The following is a 16,771-nucleotide window of genomic DNA, read 5'->3' on the forward strand; positions in this document are numbered from 1 at the left end:
AAGGGGGCTTGTAGAAGTTATCAAGAGGCATCATTTTAAACTCCCTCGCATTTACTTGGACTCAACTTTGAAATTGTCCCAATGGGTGGATAAAAGGGACACTATCAATTTGAAATTGACACACACACAAAATTTTAGGTACATCAGCTGCATCTCATCACCCTGCTAATTTATTGTGGATTTATTGTAATATTTTTCTTATTTTAAATGGTTTTTTTTGTGTTTTTTTTTTTTTTGCTGTATGAAATACTGATGCAAGTAACAGACTTCATGAGGCAACATTAAAATTGCATTAGACAGTGCTTTGTTGAAAGAAAACAGGAAAATATTCTTCAATTTGTCTCTCAGTTATAGATGAAAACTGATCTTTTTAAGTTTAATTCCTTTGCTGAAGTCTTTTGACATATATACTAACATGTCCTTACTGTGGGCATTGGCTTGTAAAGGGATTGTTGAAATGGGCTCAAATGATGGCAGAAAGTAGAGAAGATTACTTTATAGCCTTGACATGTGTTGTAGTGATCCATATTTCTGTACTTCTAAATCTGTAAGCAAGGCAGAAAATTTCAATTAAATTAGTTAGCTTTTAGATGTAATCAAACAGCTTATGTTATTGTTAGCCCACAAGTGTTGGTCTTCTGCCTTCAGTGTTAGGCCCCACATTGTTTAGTTTCACTGATTTACAAGCTAAAATAAAATAAAAATAGACTAAACCAAACTGCTTTGTCAGGGCTAGAACAGAGTGAGTGCAAACACAGTGGAGCTTCTTTGACACCAAAATACACAGCTATGATCCCTTTATCTTTTCTAATGAGCAGTATTTTACTTTTTGCAACAGAGACGCCAATTTTTGTTTCAACCATCTGTTCCTTGACAATTGACACTTTAGAGGTCTAGCTGTTACTGAATAGCCATTGATATGAATACAGTAAATTCTTTACAAAATAAAAATCAATAGTCACTGACATACTGCGTATTGAGGAAAATAATTGTTTATGGCACTCAGCTTAAGCTGTTCTGGTAATCACGTTGAAAAATACAATATTTATTCATTAGATCAAATTTAATGAGGCCTCCTGGCAGTAATTATAAAAATTACTGTAGCAGTAAATTACTAATGAGCTGTGATGTGCTTCCTACCTGTGAGGCAGGACTGGGGGTTGAAAAAGCCTGATATCCAGACAACACTAAGGAGGGAGAGAGTCTGAGACCAGGAGCAGAGCTCATGGCAGTGCAGCAGACCATCACTGTACCTTAGCGGCAATATAAAGAGGGGAGAAGGCTCACAAACAAGTGTATTCAAAGGGTCACTTTAAACCGGCAGTAAATCTCTGTGTTCATTTCTGAACAAAGATGCATTTGCAACAACATGATTTGGCATAACATTATTAATGGCAGGAGGAGCATAATTCATGTACGTAATGGACAGTCTAAATGACCCAATAGGTCTTGATGTTATACTGATCTTTTTTCTCCCAGAATGAGCGTTTTTCCTGCATGCTGTTCGAACATGAGCAGGGTCAGGAGTGCAATCCCATTGCTAATCAATAGTGGAGGTGGCTCCTGGCCCCAGTAGTTGATTATTTTAGTTGTTCTGGGCAGATTAATTTCTCAGCTGTGCATAGCCCCATGGACAAAATCAGCTGTTGAGCAGTTGCCCACGTACTCAACAGCTGAGGTGAGCTGATCCACACCTGTATATCTCGAGCCAGGAATGACTTCTTGCTTTTTGGTGATTATGATAATTGGACAAATATATTTGCGAACTGACTCATTATGGATTAAAGGTGGGGGTAGCAGATGACTCACAGCACGTTACTGCATTTAGAGGGGTGGACGTTGTTGCTGGAGTCATGAACTGTACAGATGTGCTTGCTCACAAAGCTGTCTGTGGGTGAAGCAGTGATGCATGGTCACAGCTCTGGCCCGTATCCTGGAATAGAACTGCTGCTTCAGTCTTTTTATTCTATTCCTCAACCCTAGTTGTTTGGGCTGAGCCTTCTTCCCCAGCATTTCAATTTTAATTCTTATAGAAAACCTAAACAAGTCATACATATACTGACAATGGAGCATATGCTGCATAAGATCATACTAGAAGAGGTAACCCTTTAAATGCTTTTGGCTTCAATTTAAAATAGTAAATTTAAAACAAAAATGAGGTATTTGGAACATTTTGGAAGAACATATGAATTTGAATAGCTGTTCAGTGTATGAGCGGAAGGATTTCGGTGGCTAAAGAAACAGAACTGGGAAACTAGGTGTCCTCACTGCCAAAAAAGGGTATTTTTTAAAACATGTATTAGAGGCCAACAGCATAGCTTCCCACCTGGGAGTGACCTCATTTACCTACCTCACAGTGAAAACGTCACAGTCTTGTCTTCACTACAGTGTTACAGCAAGCTTGCTAATACACGATAGTTATCTCATTGTAAGATGATATAGCTTTAGATACAGGAGTCCTGTGTTCAATTCCTACTCAGTCACACACTTTTTGTGATCTTGGGTAAATTACTCTCTCTCTCTGCCTCTCTTTCCTTACCAAAGCATGGAAACAAGGCTTTTCCTTTTTCTTTTCCCTTCCCTGCTTCCCTTAGCTGCATCTACAAGGGCAAAAACAAAAAGGCCTTCCCAGACAGCCATGAAACCTTTTTTTTTAACATCATAATTTTAAGGAGAAAACCTTGTAGCTAATGAAGAAATAGAGAAAAATACAGTTAAAATTCTTTTACAAATCCCAGGAAAACCTATGCCCTAAAGACTGACCTGGACTGTGCCATCTGCACAGTTTTTGAGGCAAAGGAGTCTGAATCGAGTGTCCTCTGGTGTGGCCCTAAGCCCAGGGTCAGAGCAAAGATCTGGGCTGCTTCCTGGTGCTAGGAAGATGGGGAGCACTCCATTGTGAAGGCTCTACCATGGGGCGAGAGTTCTAGGGGAAAACAATTTAAAGTCAGAATTTTTCAATCTTCTTTCTGGGCTACTGTGAGGTAAACCAATATTTGTTGAAGCATTTTGAGATGTGCAGATGGAAGGCACTTCAGAAATACAAAAGTGTAAATTCAAATGCATGTACAGTAAAAGTCCTCAGGTAAATACAAGAGTGTAGACCAGGTGAGATGTTCCATGTTTTTAAAAACAGTTAAGTCTTGGGACTTTACAGCCACTCAGAGAGTCACAGGCTTTCAAATCAGGCAGCCTGTCTATTGCCTTACAATACAAAGAAGATGGTGGTTTAACTTTGTGAGTTCTTACACTACCTCAAATTGCTGTGCTGGAATGGAGCACATAGCCCCAATGGTCTACTTCTGCAGCTTATGATGTTACTTAAGTGGAGCCGACTACCATAGTACTGAAGAATACAAGTTAAACAGTACTGCTGATGCTTTCAAGAGAATGTCACAAATCTCAACAATCCAATAAGTAGTAAGACACTTGCTGTATATTAGTACTATAATTCAATTACACTAAACTAATACTGTGACGGTGCCCCCCATAAGGCTTTATGGAAATATGCTTATGAATGTATATATAATATAACTAGAATATGTTTTATGCTACATATGCCATGTAACATATCTCTGTAAAGGTTATGATCTACTGAATCTATTCATTCTATTTGTATGTATGTATCATTTTTGTATTCAAAGTTATGAATATTGGCTGTGTACTGGCTTGATTTTCAAGTAGCCTTTGTAAAGCATTTGGTCAGCTTCTTGAGAAAGGAATGTGCAAGTTAAGTGCCCAGTCAAGAAGCACTTAAGGGAAAATGGATCTTGGGAGGCTCCAATCCACATAAGAAGTCTACATGAGGGCGTTCAAGTTAGCATGTGAGCAATGGCTGCTGCTTGTAAAAACTGAGTCATGCATGGACATGTGACTTGCCCATGTGACTCCAAAAGACCATATTGGAGCCGGACTTTGCATAGGAGAGAGAAGGGGGTCTTCACCCACAAGAGAGAGTCTATTTAAGCCTGTGGGAGACCCCTCCATTTGGTCTTCAACTGGCTAAAGAGGGAGCTTCTCTACCCCGAAGGATACCTGAAAGAAACTGGAACAAAGGACGGTAACTACAGGGGGTGTGAGTGATTGCTGGACACAGACTAGAAGGAGACTAGTCTGTAAAAGGAAGCTTACTGGAATTCCTCTAAGGGTGAGGTTTTTAATCTGTACTCCATTTTCTTACTGTGTTAGACTCAAACTTGCGTATTTTATTTTATTTTATTTTATTTGGTAATTCATTTTGTTCTGTCTGTTGTTACTTGGAACCACTTAAATCCTACTTTCTGTATTTAATACAATCACTTTTTACTTATTAGTTAATCCAGAGTATGTATTAATACCTTGCGGGGGGGGGGAGTGGCGGCAAACAGCTGTGCATATCTCTCTATCAGTGTTACAGAGGGTGAACAATTTATGAGTTTACCCTGTATAAGCTTTATACAGGGTAAAATGGATTTATTTGGGATTTAGACCCCATTGGGAGTTGGACATCTGAGTGTTAAAGACAGGAACACGTCTGTAAGCTGCTTTCAGTTAAGTCTGCAGCTTTGGGGCACGTGGTTCAGACCCTGGGTCGGTGGTGGAGCAGACTGGCATGTCTGGCTCAACAAGACAGGGTGCTGGAGTCCCAAGATGGCAGGGACAGAAATAGTCTTGGCACATCAGTTGGCAGTTCCTAAGGGGGTTTCTGTGACCCAACCCATCACAAATACAGTAATCCGTCACTAATACTATACTTAGCGGTAGGGTTTTGTCTCACAAACAGGCCTTTAAAGTTCTCCATTTTGCTGTGTGAAATGCAGGCAAACATAGAAACTGAAGCAGCAGAATATGACAGAAAAAGGTTTAGCAAAAGGCCATCTGGTTCAACATACCAGTCCTTCTTAAGGGGGTAAGTTAGGACTGCCAGAATACATTTACCAAAGGGCTGGATCAGAAGATGTGTGTGAGAGGTAGCTAGTTTTAGTTATTTGAAGCCATTAAGGTGCCAGTGTAAACAATCTCTTTTCAGTTTTCCCTTGAACTTGGGCATATGTATGGTTACAACAGAAGCTGCTCAAATTGGGATGTTAAGTAACAAGTGCAAACAATAACTGAAGTGAAGCGTCAACATTTTCTTAAAGCAAAGGTGGAAAAAGGAGCCTACAGTAACTAGAGAGGGGCTACAGCTCATTCAAAGCGTGAAAGCGTGACCAGTGCAGTATGGCAACTAGCCGGAAAGCCTTAGCCACTAAGGCAAAAAACAAGTTAGAATAATGACTCTCTCAGACATTCCCATAGATCCCATGCCCATCTTGGCATCTTGGTCCCTCTTCCCCACTGGCAACTCCTGCCCTGTCATAACCCAATATGCTTTTTGCATGTAGTCAGTGGTGTTGAATTGCTGTCAAGTCATTGCATAAACTGTAGCATTATGCTAGCTGTCCTTTCCCCAACCATGCAAATTATGGTTCAAGCTAAGGCTGCCTTAAATGTGCCCTTTAAAATCAGGGCAATTTGTTTATTATCAGTGACCAGCATGGCCGAAACAAGAGTTAGATTTTTTTCATTTTATGTTTTGAATGATCAGAAACGATAACCAGATTTCTGACACCACCACATGCACACACATGGCATTAGACACTCAGGATGTACTGGTTGACTGGCCATAGTATTTGTGGTATTTCTTTTACTTACCAAAGGCAGTAGGTGCAGTGATAATAAACAAGATGCCCTGTATTAACTTGGTATTTGTTGCTTACTGCATAGTTGTTGGAGTGACAGTCTATTAGGATGGCTCAGCTGTTCATGGGGGAGTCAGAGGTCAGGTTCCCATCTTCCTGCTGCCTGAGGTAGGCATGAAATAGAAGTAATATGGAAACACCTTATAAACCCTTCCCCCCACTGACTGGTTCAGGAGTAAGCCTTGTACCCTCTGCAGGGAGCTTCAGCCATGATATGTTTATGCTGTGTCCAGGCTTTTATAAAAAATGCTCACCAGTTTGTAACAATACTTTGCACTTCTGTGGTGCCTTTCAGCTGAGGCTCTAATAGTGTTTTAAAAGAACTAAAATGCTCAGCCCCATTGTGAGGTAGCCATGCATTGTTTGAGGCTCAGAGAAGTTAAGATATGACCTAAGTCACTTGAAGAACTGGGCAGAGAACTCCTAATGCGCTAATCATGCTACTTCACTTCCAATTTTCCTGAAACCCAGGTCTACGCCCGCTCTTAACCGTGTTTCCTCATTTCTATACATCATGTGTGTAATAAATATAGCATTGTTTCAATGGTCACAAGAGATTAGTTTCCAACTCCATTTAATCAGCTGGAAAGCAATCCTCTAACAATTGGGTGTAGATATGGCGATGAAAGAGAGAGAGAAAAATGTCTTTTTACTATTGTCACGGCTACGGGGTCTTGTCTCCTCTGGAGGTGTATAACTCTTGTGCATGCCATTTACATGGATTCCTGACAGAACAGGATCCTAAAGCTACAATGTCCTTCATGCATAGCCGCCAATTCTCTACAAAGCTTACAACTCACAGGATTCAACAGCATTGGTTCTTTTGGGATCAATGAGAAATTCACCAGCCATCTCCACTAGCTCTGAATTACAGAGCAGAACCAGATCAAATACAGAAGAGTTCCCTCATTTATCCTGCCTCTGAAACACTTCAGAGTATGTGCTGCATTCATTTTGTGTAGGCGGGCTGGTGTCTAATCTATTCTGTGAACATATTTATAAAAGATTAACCTGTGCCAGAAAACTGATTTAGTTAAAATACATTTCATTCCACTTGTCTCAGCCATACATATCTTTTCATTTATCTTTGATATTAGTCATTTTCATTGGCGCATAATGCACTGTATATTATCAGTATTTCTTCTACATATGACACAGCTTTCTCCTAGCCAATACCATTCAGAAGATTGTATGCTCGGTGTCTAAGAATTTTAGCGTACAGTTAATGCATTCACTAATGGGTTGGACTATGATTCTTAACAAAAGTGTTTAGGAGCACCATGAAACCACAAGGTCATGCATCATGGCACCTGAAAAGCACCCAAGTGCAATGCATGCAAGTACATATGCACATACACTTGCATGTCTACACACACTCCTTGCACCTCCCATTTTATATATGATCCAGTAAGGCGTGAATCTCCTGCAACTGTAAAAATCTTCATATATGTTTTAAAAATATGTATGCAGATGATACTTGATTGACTTAGGGGAATGATTAAAAGGAAATGCATGTTTATAGTTTAGTTATTCTGAGGAGACAGGATCTGCTCGCCATCTATAAGAATTTGAAGAAGGGAGCAAACTTTGATTCTGGGGATTTAACTAGAAAGGTTGGAATGAAATTAAGAACGTATCAGTTTGGGTTGACTTAGACAACATTCACTACTGGTCAGGTTCATGAAATAGTCTCCCAAGGGAATTGTTGGAAAATCCATTACATGAAAGATTTAAAATTACTAGATCTGGGAATGCAAGATGCCACCAGCAATGGCAGCTATGATCACCTAATTTTCTGCTTCTCTAACAAGCACTTTTTCGCACCCTTCATGAGTAGGAAAAGTTTTAGTCAAAATTCCTAAAGACACTACCTCATCCTTCAAGTCCCTCCTCAAAACTCACTACCTCTTTAATGAATACAGTATAGCGCAAATTAACAGCTAGGCAGGTAGTGAGTTGTGATTACTGTTCCCAACTAAGAATTGCATATATCCTATTTTTTATTACTCTATTTCCCCTGTCCTCGCTCTGACCTGCTGGTTTATCTCATCCAGCTGTTATGCCTTGTCTTTTAGATTGTAAGATCTTAGGGGGCTGTCATTTGCTGTATGTTTGTACAGCACCTACCACAATGGGGCCTGGCCTGGTTAAGCCCTTTGAGTGTTACCACAATACAAATATTAAACACTACCATCCAGTGCTACAGTGGAGTTGAATTTGATGACCTTAATAGGCTGTTCCCATTTCTACTGATAGGCATTTGAAAAGCACACAATAGATTTCAACACAGTAGCCTGTGGTGTGCCCTGCTTTTCAGCCTAAGTTGGCGCTGTTCAGATTTAAGATTTTAAATTTGTGGATATTAGATTTCCACATGAGTTTCACTATGAACCCCATTGTTATTTCTCATTGCTGTGATTTAGAAACTTATTGAAGCTTTACAATATATTTGATTTATTTCTTTTTGTAATAATTGGCTCTTGTAACCCATTGTACATCTGTTATCCGTGCTTAGCACATATCTGCTCTGCATAGATTGGAAAGGCAGGTTTTTTTGAAAAAAGCTGGATTTGTTCTTCAGCATCTTATGCATTGTGGATCCAGGCAACTGATAGTATAATTGGTTGATTACTGATTTTATGTTTGCACTTTGAGTTGGTGCATTTCATTCAAGTTCAGCCAGTTCTGTGTTCTGTTATTTCCTTATTTATAACCCATTGGTCAGGCATCTTACAGTATTAGTTTTTTTCACTATCAAAATATCTTATTCTGACACGATGTAACACAAAAGTCAGCATTTTTTTCCCCAGAGCCCATCAAGCAATTTTTATAGTTCATTATCTTCCTCATTGGTTCAATGCCAACTCAGAAGCTTGAAAACTTGTCTTTTTTTTTTTTTTTCCCAAAACAGTGATACTTTCACCATGGCACACATGTATGGGTTTTTCTTGTTTTGAATGCAGCTGAACAATAAATCCTTCTCAATTTAACAGCAACCTCCTCACATTAAGTTCTTATATCAAAGTAGCTTTTTTATTTCAGCATAGATCTGCAATTGAATTTGTTAATTAACTATTTCTGAGCAGACAGCAGTCAGAGCAGAAAACTGTGTACCTGTAGGGACATCTAAAACAGGTTAATTTTTTTTGGTCTGTTTCTAGCGGTATCATAGAGCCTCACTTTGGTGTGGCATGTACTAAAACTTGCAGAAGGGTGTGAGGGCTCTTTTAATCTGAAACTCTTTTAGTTGCCTTTCCAGCTACAGCTTCCACTCCCTTTTTATGCAAGTAACACGTATGGTGCACTTTAACTGAATCCCAAATCAGTGCATGTTACAGTTTTTTGGCTGGCTTCACAGAAAAAAAATCTGTGCCTCAGGTGTTCTGTGTAACTGATATTGTTGTAATGTCACCCTTCCACTTGATTGATAGGCATCTTCCTGAATGCACAGTACATTTCATCCTGGACTGCGCCATGATTATCACCATTATGCCATCCCTCACCCCCATCCTCCCGTTATTGTAGTATTCCTCGCTTTTTTTTTTTAAACTAGGATTCCTTCTCAGAAGAGTAACACCTGCCAACTTTTTCACATCAGCAGCTGATTCTGTTATTCACTATAAACATTTTTTAAAAGGCCTTTTCCTTTTAAGCATGTTGTTTTCCACTCTGTGAGGGAGGGAGACAGTGTGTTCATGGGATATTTTTTCTTGTGCCTGCCTCTGCTTATCTTGTATAGCACTGTCACATTTTCCAAGGTGCAGTTTTCTGTATTTTGCAGCATTCTTTGTGGAATTTTGCTGTATTTGTTGAAAGCCAGGGTTGAAGGGCATGTGAGATCAGCTTTTTTTCAAATGGATCTTATAGATTTCTCTGAACTGCTGTGACCTGCGAATCAAAGCATCAGTACATTTCTTCCTTTTATGCCACTTAACATCATCTAAGACTCAACCACCATCTTTCCTTCACAGGTCTCTTCTCTTCTTGGGAGCCATTCAATGTTGCTTCATAATAGATCACTATTAGGTAATGTGAGGCACACCTTCCACCCGAGGGGCAGACATGCTGTCTCTAGCCCATGGGTCACAGGGAAGTGACTACTGGTGGAAGGGCAAGAGAATGAATCCAGGTCTGGCCAAGTAAAACACTATCCCTGGGCTACAAGGCTAGCTCTTGTAAGAAAGCATTTGACAGGATTTGCATTAGTTTCAGATAGCTGTAAAAAAGATCCTGAGATAATACAGTTACTAGGTAGTCTGACATTTATCTCCTTAATTTAATCACTCATACTTGCTGTTTCTATGACATATTTGCTGAGCCCATGAAGCTCAAACTGTGCATTTATTCAGATTTTGCCCTTCACCTCCTTATCCCACCTCACCCCACTTTGAAACAGCATCTGTTTAAAAAAAGCAAAGGGTTTTATCTGGTGTCTCAGCTGGTGACATGTCAGGCAGGGATACAGGAGAGGCAGATTTTAAAATCAGGATGAGTGAGGCATCATCTTACCTTGCAGTGTGTGTGCCAGAGAGAGGCTATCCTCCACTGATAGCAATAATAAAAATTATTACAGAAAGGATTTTCACATGCAACAGTCAATCAGGTTTTATTTGCAGGCTCTAACAGTGAGCTACTGGTCTCCCTCACCCATGTGGGCTCTCTGACCAATGGATCAGTGCAGCTTGTCATCCCATTAGCCACACCCATGCATATCCTATGGGCCATCCTCAACCCCACCCCTCCCCTATGCTCAGTCAGAGAAAGCTGGCACGGAGCCCAGCTATGGCACAGAGTCCCCCTTGCGCTGCAGTGTGCTTTTCAGTGATTTCATTGTACATTGCACCTTATGCAAAGGATAATCCTTCATGTTAAATCCTAATACTTCTGTCAAATCTGTTTCAAACAATCAGTGCATACTTTCGCCCTCCTCTCCAAACACAAATATTATGTCTAGCTTGACTTTCCGTACATTTTTTTTTAAAAAAAGAGCAGCTGTGTTGTCCTTCATGAGAACAGCTTGTAATTTACCATGACTGCTTTATTTCCCCATGGCAATGCTTACTGTCTTCAGGACAGTTGTCTATCCGTGGCTCCACAGGATCTATATGGTGCTCCAGTTTTCCATCAAGGGAAGCTAAAGTCTCATGATGCTTTGGTTGATCTACTCCAAAATCCACCTCTGGTGCTTTATGATTTCCCTCCTCTGATCAACAAAATGTCCTCCTTCCCTTTTCCTCTTCCAGGGGTCTGAAATGGCCTCAGATGAACTCATCTGGTTTGGACATGTTTTGCTTTTTGGCACTCTCTCATGCTATGCCTGGCAGTTCCTGGCAGAGCTCTGCTATCCCTTGGGTGGCTCTACAGAGATGGCACAGTGCAGACTGGTAGAGATGAGCCCCCCCCCCGCTCCCAGGATGGCATCAGTACAAGATGAGAGCACCCAGAACTCCTTGGGTGGCTTCTAGTGGTTCCACTAGTTGGTGGCAGTGGAAGCTGGCAGAGTTTCATTCTCCCCTTCTGTCTGCTCCTGGGAGTGTTTCAAAGGTGTTTAACCAGATGTTTTTAATCAACAAATAACAACTGATCATCAGTGAATTTTTTTCTTCTCCCGACTTTCACTCCTTTGTGCAATAAGATACCCACGACTGATGCTAGACTAATGTATATTTCTGGAAATGATGCCCCATTAATGCTACCCATCTCAGTGGCAGAACTGGGTGGGTCAGCGCTGTCTGCTAGCTCTGAAACATCTCCTCCAAGTTTCTTTGCCCTTAATACAAAATGCTGGGGAACGGTTACCACTGGAGTCTGACACTTTCTCCTCCATGTACCCAACAAGGTATTTATTATCTATTATGAATCATGACCCAAACAAAAGACCTGAGTCCAAGTTTAGTCTTTTGAGTGGTAGATACTACACGTTACAGCTCTCTGCTCAGTCACTTTGGAGAGCACTTACAGCTTGATTTGAAAAAAGAAAGAAAAGTAAGAACAAGAACATTACAGAAATTGTCCAATGTTTCCAACCAGAGCAAGGTAAATGCAAATTTTTTTTGCCTTTCACTGCTGTTAATATCAAGCTACAAAAAGCTATTCTGAATTACGCACAGACATGGGATATTTGCCGGAAAAAAATCCTATCGTTCATATTCTGTTTTTCTGATGGGCAAGAGGCACCGTCCATTCTGATTGACTGTTGGCATGCAACTTACTACTGAGCTAGACTGTATGTTGATGGATAAGCCAGTCTCATCCAAGTGTCAGGAAGATTATACGGGGGGAAAAAAAGAGCTGTCTGTAGTTGCTCCATCTCTGAGGAGATTGCCAACTCACCCTAACAAAAGAAAACATTAGTGTGCTATTTGCGTCTCACAAAGAGACTGTGATAAGATGACATGATAAATGATAGAGAGCTTTCCCCCCCCAATAAAAACACATACGGTAGCTAAATCATAAAGTGTAAAGAATATCTTGGCTCTTTGAATTGGGGTGAGCCATTTATTAAAAATAAAAAAGGTGAAATTGTCAGAAAAACGAGTGTAGTTTCTGCTTGTTCTGTATTTCTTAAATTAACTCAAATTACATTATGTAGGGGAAAGACATATGTATATACTAAATATCCTAAGAGCCGTCTCTTTCTGTGCCCACACAAAATTGCACAGGCAAACAGGTTAGGAGCTTTACTGTTTGTTTGTATTAATGGCTATTTGAGTGCCCCAATTCTATAAGTATTAAAAATAGGAATGTGTGTATTTCTTAGTGCCAGATTTTGAAAGTGGACTCCAAATTTGACAACAACGATCATATCTTCAAAAGTCAGTTGTAGAATTATGTGCATTTGTCACAGCTTTGCACGCAAAGCACTTGATCATAAATGCAAACTGCTGGTTAGGCATCTAGAAAGCCACTTAGATGCACAAATGGGATCTGAACGTGCATTAAGTCCAAACACAGCAGGTATGTTACTGCATTGACATTTCTGTATCCAAATATCAGGCTTCTCTTTGTGAACATTTGGCCCTAAATATTCAAGATTAGTGAATGTTATTATCTACACACTCTGGTCATACACAATGAATAATAACTACAAATAAAGAAGAGAATTATATCACAAATCCCTACAGGTTAATTAGAAAATATTGCTACAGTCTTACTTATGTTAGTATTCCTGGAGCAATTATTGAACATATGACCAGGTAGGACAGCACGTATCAGCCTCATTTTAAACCTGGGTATGTACTGGGTATGGCTAATGATTATCTTCTAGTCATGGTCAAAGGCACACATTTAAGTGTTCCAACAGCCGTATATATTGTGGGCCACTCGATATTTTTGTCTCGGTGAGCAGACCTCATGGTGGATTTGAGTGGGTCCATTTTTTCCCCTCCCAGAGAGTTCCCAAAGTGGGTATTGCCTTCTAGCCTAAGGGTTGCCTCATGGGGGCATTCCCAAAATAACCACCACAGCCCCTCTTGGTGGCAGTTGCAGCAGAGAGGCTGAGGGAATGAATGGGTATGGGAACTTAACTCCCCTCTCACCAGCTCCAAGCTCGGGCTGAGGCACAATGGCAAGGCAATATTCAAAGGTTGTACTGTCACGTCCTAATTTGGGGATAAATGGAGGCTTTCAGTCTTCTGAGCAGCACCTTTTGTGATCACCCATTTCACACAATTTAAAAACCAAACAAGCCATTTTAGAGTTGACAAACCACGTAATAATATTTTTTAAGGTCCGTGCAATATGAGATGCCAGAACGCCCCCCAAAATGCAGACATCTATTATGCATACACAGTCGAGTCTTTATTTAGACTGGATCATCCCACAAGGCAGGTAAGCAAAGCAGACATACCTCCAGAACTAAATCAAGTCCCTTAAATAAATGCCTTATCTCATGTATTAGCATATTCATTCTCGAAAACAAACCAGTATACATGGGGAGCATTCTGCTGTTTTGAGGTAATGTCAGACATGCTATATTCTTTGAGAAGTTTCTCCTGTACGTCATCTAGTATGCTTTTACCTTCATGTTTTTCATGTTGAAAGTTTCTTGTGTATCCAATTCTGTGAGCATTTGTAGAATTTAGGGAGCTATTTACATGCAGAGGAAGTTACAAACATACATACATGCTTAACTTTATGCACTGAGTAGTTCCACTGATTCTAATCTCAGTGCATCACATTAAGTACATGCATAAATCTTAGCAGGAATCGTAGCAGGCCAACACCTAAATGTTAACTACCTGGGAAAAACTCCAGCATGACCTTTGGAAAATAAGACCTCTTAATGTGCATGCTTACATTAATTGGAAAGATTGTCTGAATGCAAAGAAGAAAGTCACAGCTTGAGTGTCTGACAATTGACTACTACTTTGCGTCTTGCAGTCATGTTGTAGCTGTGTTGGTTTCAGGATATGAGAGAGACAGGGTAGGTGAGATAAAATCTTTTATTGGCTCAAATTCTGTTGGTAGAAGGGACAAGCTTTTGAGCTTCACAGAGGTGCTCAGGTCACCACTTTGCTAACCACTCTATATTGTGGTACTCAATTGTACCCCTTGCACGATCTGCCCCATTCACACAATTGTATTTGTGTGTGGGATGGAGAATTGCAGCTGCTTCTGTAGCACCATCTCCCACTGTGTCTCTGCGCTTGGTGTGTCTGGAAATTGGCACGTAGGATGGAAGAAAACCAGCCTCACCAGAAATCTTCCCAGGAGTTCTTCCAGCTCCTCCTTAGAAGAGGGCAGGAGTATCAGGGGAGGCTACTAACAGGGGAAGCTGGAATATTTAAGAGAATCAGGCACTCCCAGTATGAGAGTATGGTGGTATATCTGCATAGATATACTTGGCCTCCTCTGCATTCTCCACAGAATTTGGGGGCTTTGTCTTTAGGAATGGGAAGGGAGTGGAAACAAACCCTACTCTTCCTTCTCTGGGTCAGTTTGGAGGAAATGATGCAAGAACACTTCACAGGATTTTCCTAGAGGAAGGCAAGTTCTGGGGTACAGTTCATGGAAAAATGGGATACTGCAGCTTGACAAAGGATTCTAAGTAGCTGAGTCCTACTAAAGCATAATAAGACTCAAAAGGGATTGCTGTATGATTCAAAACAGTGTTTAATGTATTCAGATTTCTTTCATGTATCACTTAGACTGTAGATCATTTTCCCGCATTACAAATTTCAAATCAAAGCTTTTTATAAAGCCATACAAAATAGCTTTTACTTTTGAAACCAAAGAGCCAGCAGAAAAAACAAACAAGTGCTACACCATCTTGTGAAGGATTTGCAATCTGTTTTTACTAACCTTTTCTTCCACAGTCTGCGAGACTCCTTCCCCAGTAATCGAATCCTTGGATTGCAGTTCCAACAGCGTATGGAACAGTTTGTCTGAAGTCACTGTCAAGAATTCAATCTCTGCATTGGGGGGCAGGCCACACTGGATGGGGTCTTTCAGGAGGTAACATTTCATCAGTGTATTTATGGGAACGTTGATAATCCAGGACCACAAACCCAGGAGCAAGATCTAGCTTCCTGTCAAACTGTCAAAAAAACAAAACAAAAAAAACACCCAAACCACAAGTGACAATCCTTGCTAAGTCAGAAAAAGGAACCTTCAACCTATAAATCAAATTATTCTGTTATGGAGTTATTGCTGAGAATGACATGACTTCTTAACAGTTATGTCCATGAAAATTAATCACATTTGTTCCATATTTTATTTAGCTTCTTTATATCCCATACAGATACTGATGTTCAAAAGACAAAAACTACATGAATTTGCAAAAAAATCAGGTTTTTTTTCAGTTAGCAAAAAACATACTGATAATTTTAATTTAAAAAATAGAGAGAAATATTTTAAAAGAAAAATGTTATTTCTTCCAAATTACAAAGTGCTGCTCTCTGGAGTAACATTATTGGTCTGTATGCCAATTTATTAAATAAAGCAATTTATGGTAGTATCTCTGAAAAATGCCATCCTTTCTTGAAATGAAAGTGAGTAATAGTGTAAGGTTTGCAAAATAAAGAGGCACGTTTTTTTCTTCAGATTATTACCAAAATACATGCATTGTCTATTTGACAATCAATACACTCCATAAAATAAAATGGAGCTATGGTATCATCATCATCATTTCTTTTCAAATGGTTTGCTGAGAGCCAGATTTTATCCTTTATGGAAAAGAATGGCAAAATTGTTTAATTCAATATCATATATTCATAATAAGCTATAATTCTGCTGTATCTCAAAACTGCTATGCAAATATTTTAGGCTCACTAGACATTTAAAACAACAGACAGGTGGGAGTACATTTATTTATTTACATTTGTACTGACTTAAAATTCAAAATGCTATTTGATGCTTTTGAAGTATTACTGTGGGATGCTAAATTACTACTGAAATCTTACAGTTTTGTGATACCTTTCAACCTGCCAAGATACATAATGATGGTGATGATGATGATGATGATAACAACAATAGCAGTAGTGCAGGATCCTTAAAATAATGTGGGGCTCATTTCTGAAAGATAAATACCATTTTCTCTAACTTCAGTTTTGTGATTCAGCATTTGTGATGCAAGTAATCTGCAATAATGAAAGTAAAATAACCCCAGGTTTGTGTGGGATGGAGATACATTTGAATCTAAAATGAGGCACCCTCCCTTATAATGAGGGACATGTTAGCAGCGTGCAGTGCCATGATGCAAGGCTTCCTCTAGAGAAACTGCAAAAAAGTTCATCTTCAGAAATGACACTATACTGAACAAACGAACAATTATTCCAGATGTGCCTCCTGCTGGGGCTCAAGTTTTTTCAGTGCCTCACCAGATCTGTTTGGAAAAGGGTTTCCCACTGTTTCTTTGAGAGAGAATGCACCACGCTAGTAGGGCCAGAGAAAGCTGAATGACCCCAGATTCATGGCAACCCCAACTGCAAATATGGGTAGCTCCTTGAAAGGAGTTACAGCTTTCCTCCCTGCAGCCCCTCTATATTCTACTCTCTTTTTAAAAATTCTTGTTTCTTTTCACTGCATTCTTCCTTGGCTTTCTTTTAATC

General features: G+C 39.8%; 1 pseudogene; it reads right to left on the reverse strand.

Moving 5' to 3' along the window:
• Window positions 1–495: 495 nt before the first annotated feature.
• The window catches only part of LOC117884984, a 195,000-nt pseudogene continuing 178,724 nt past the window's right edge, over window positions 496–16,771 (reverse strand).

Source organism: Trachemys scripta, chromosome 11, assembly GCF_013100865.1.
Source record: "Trachemys scripta elegans isolate TJP31775 chromosome 11, CAS_Tse_1.0, whole genome shotgun sequence".
Taxonomy (NCBI): domain Eukaryota; kingdom Metazoa; phylum Chordata; order Testudines; family Emydidae; genus Trachemys; species Trachemys scripta.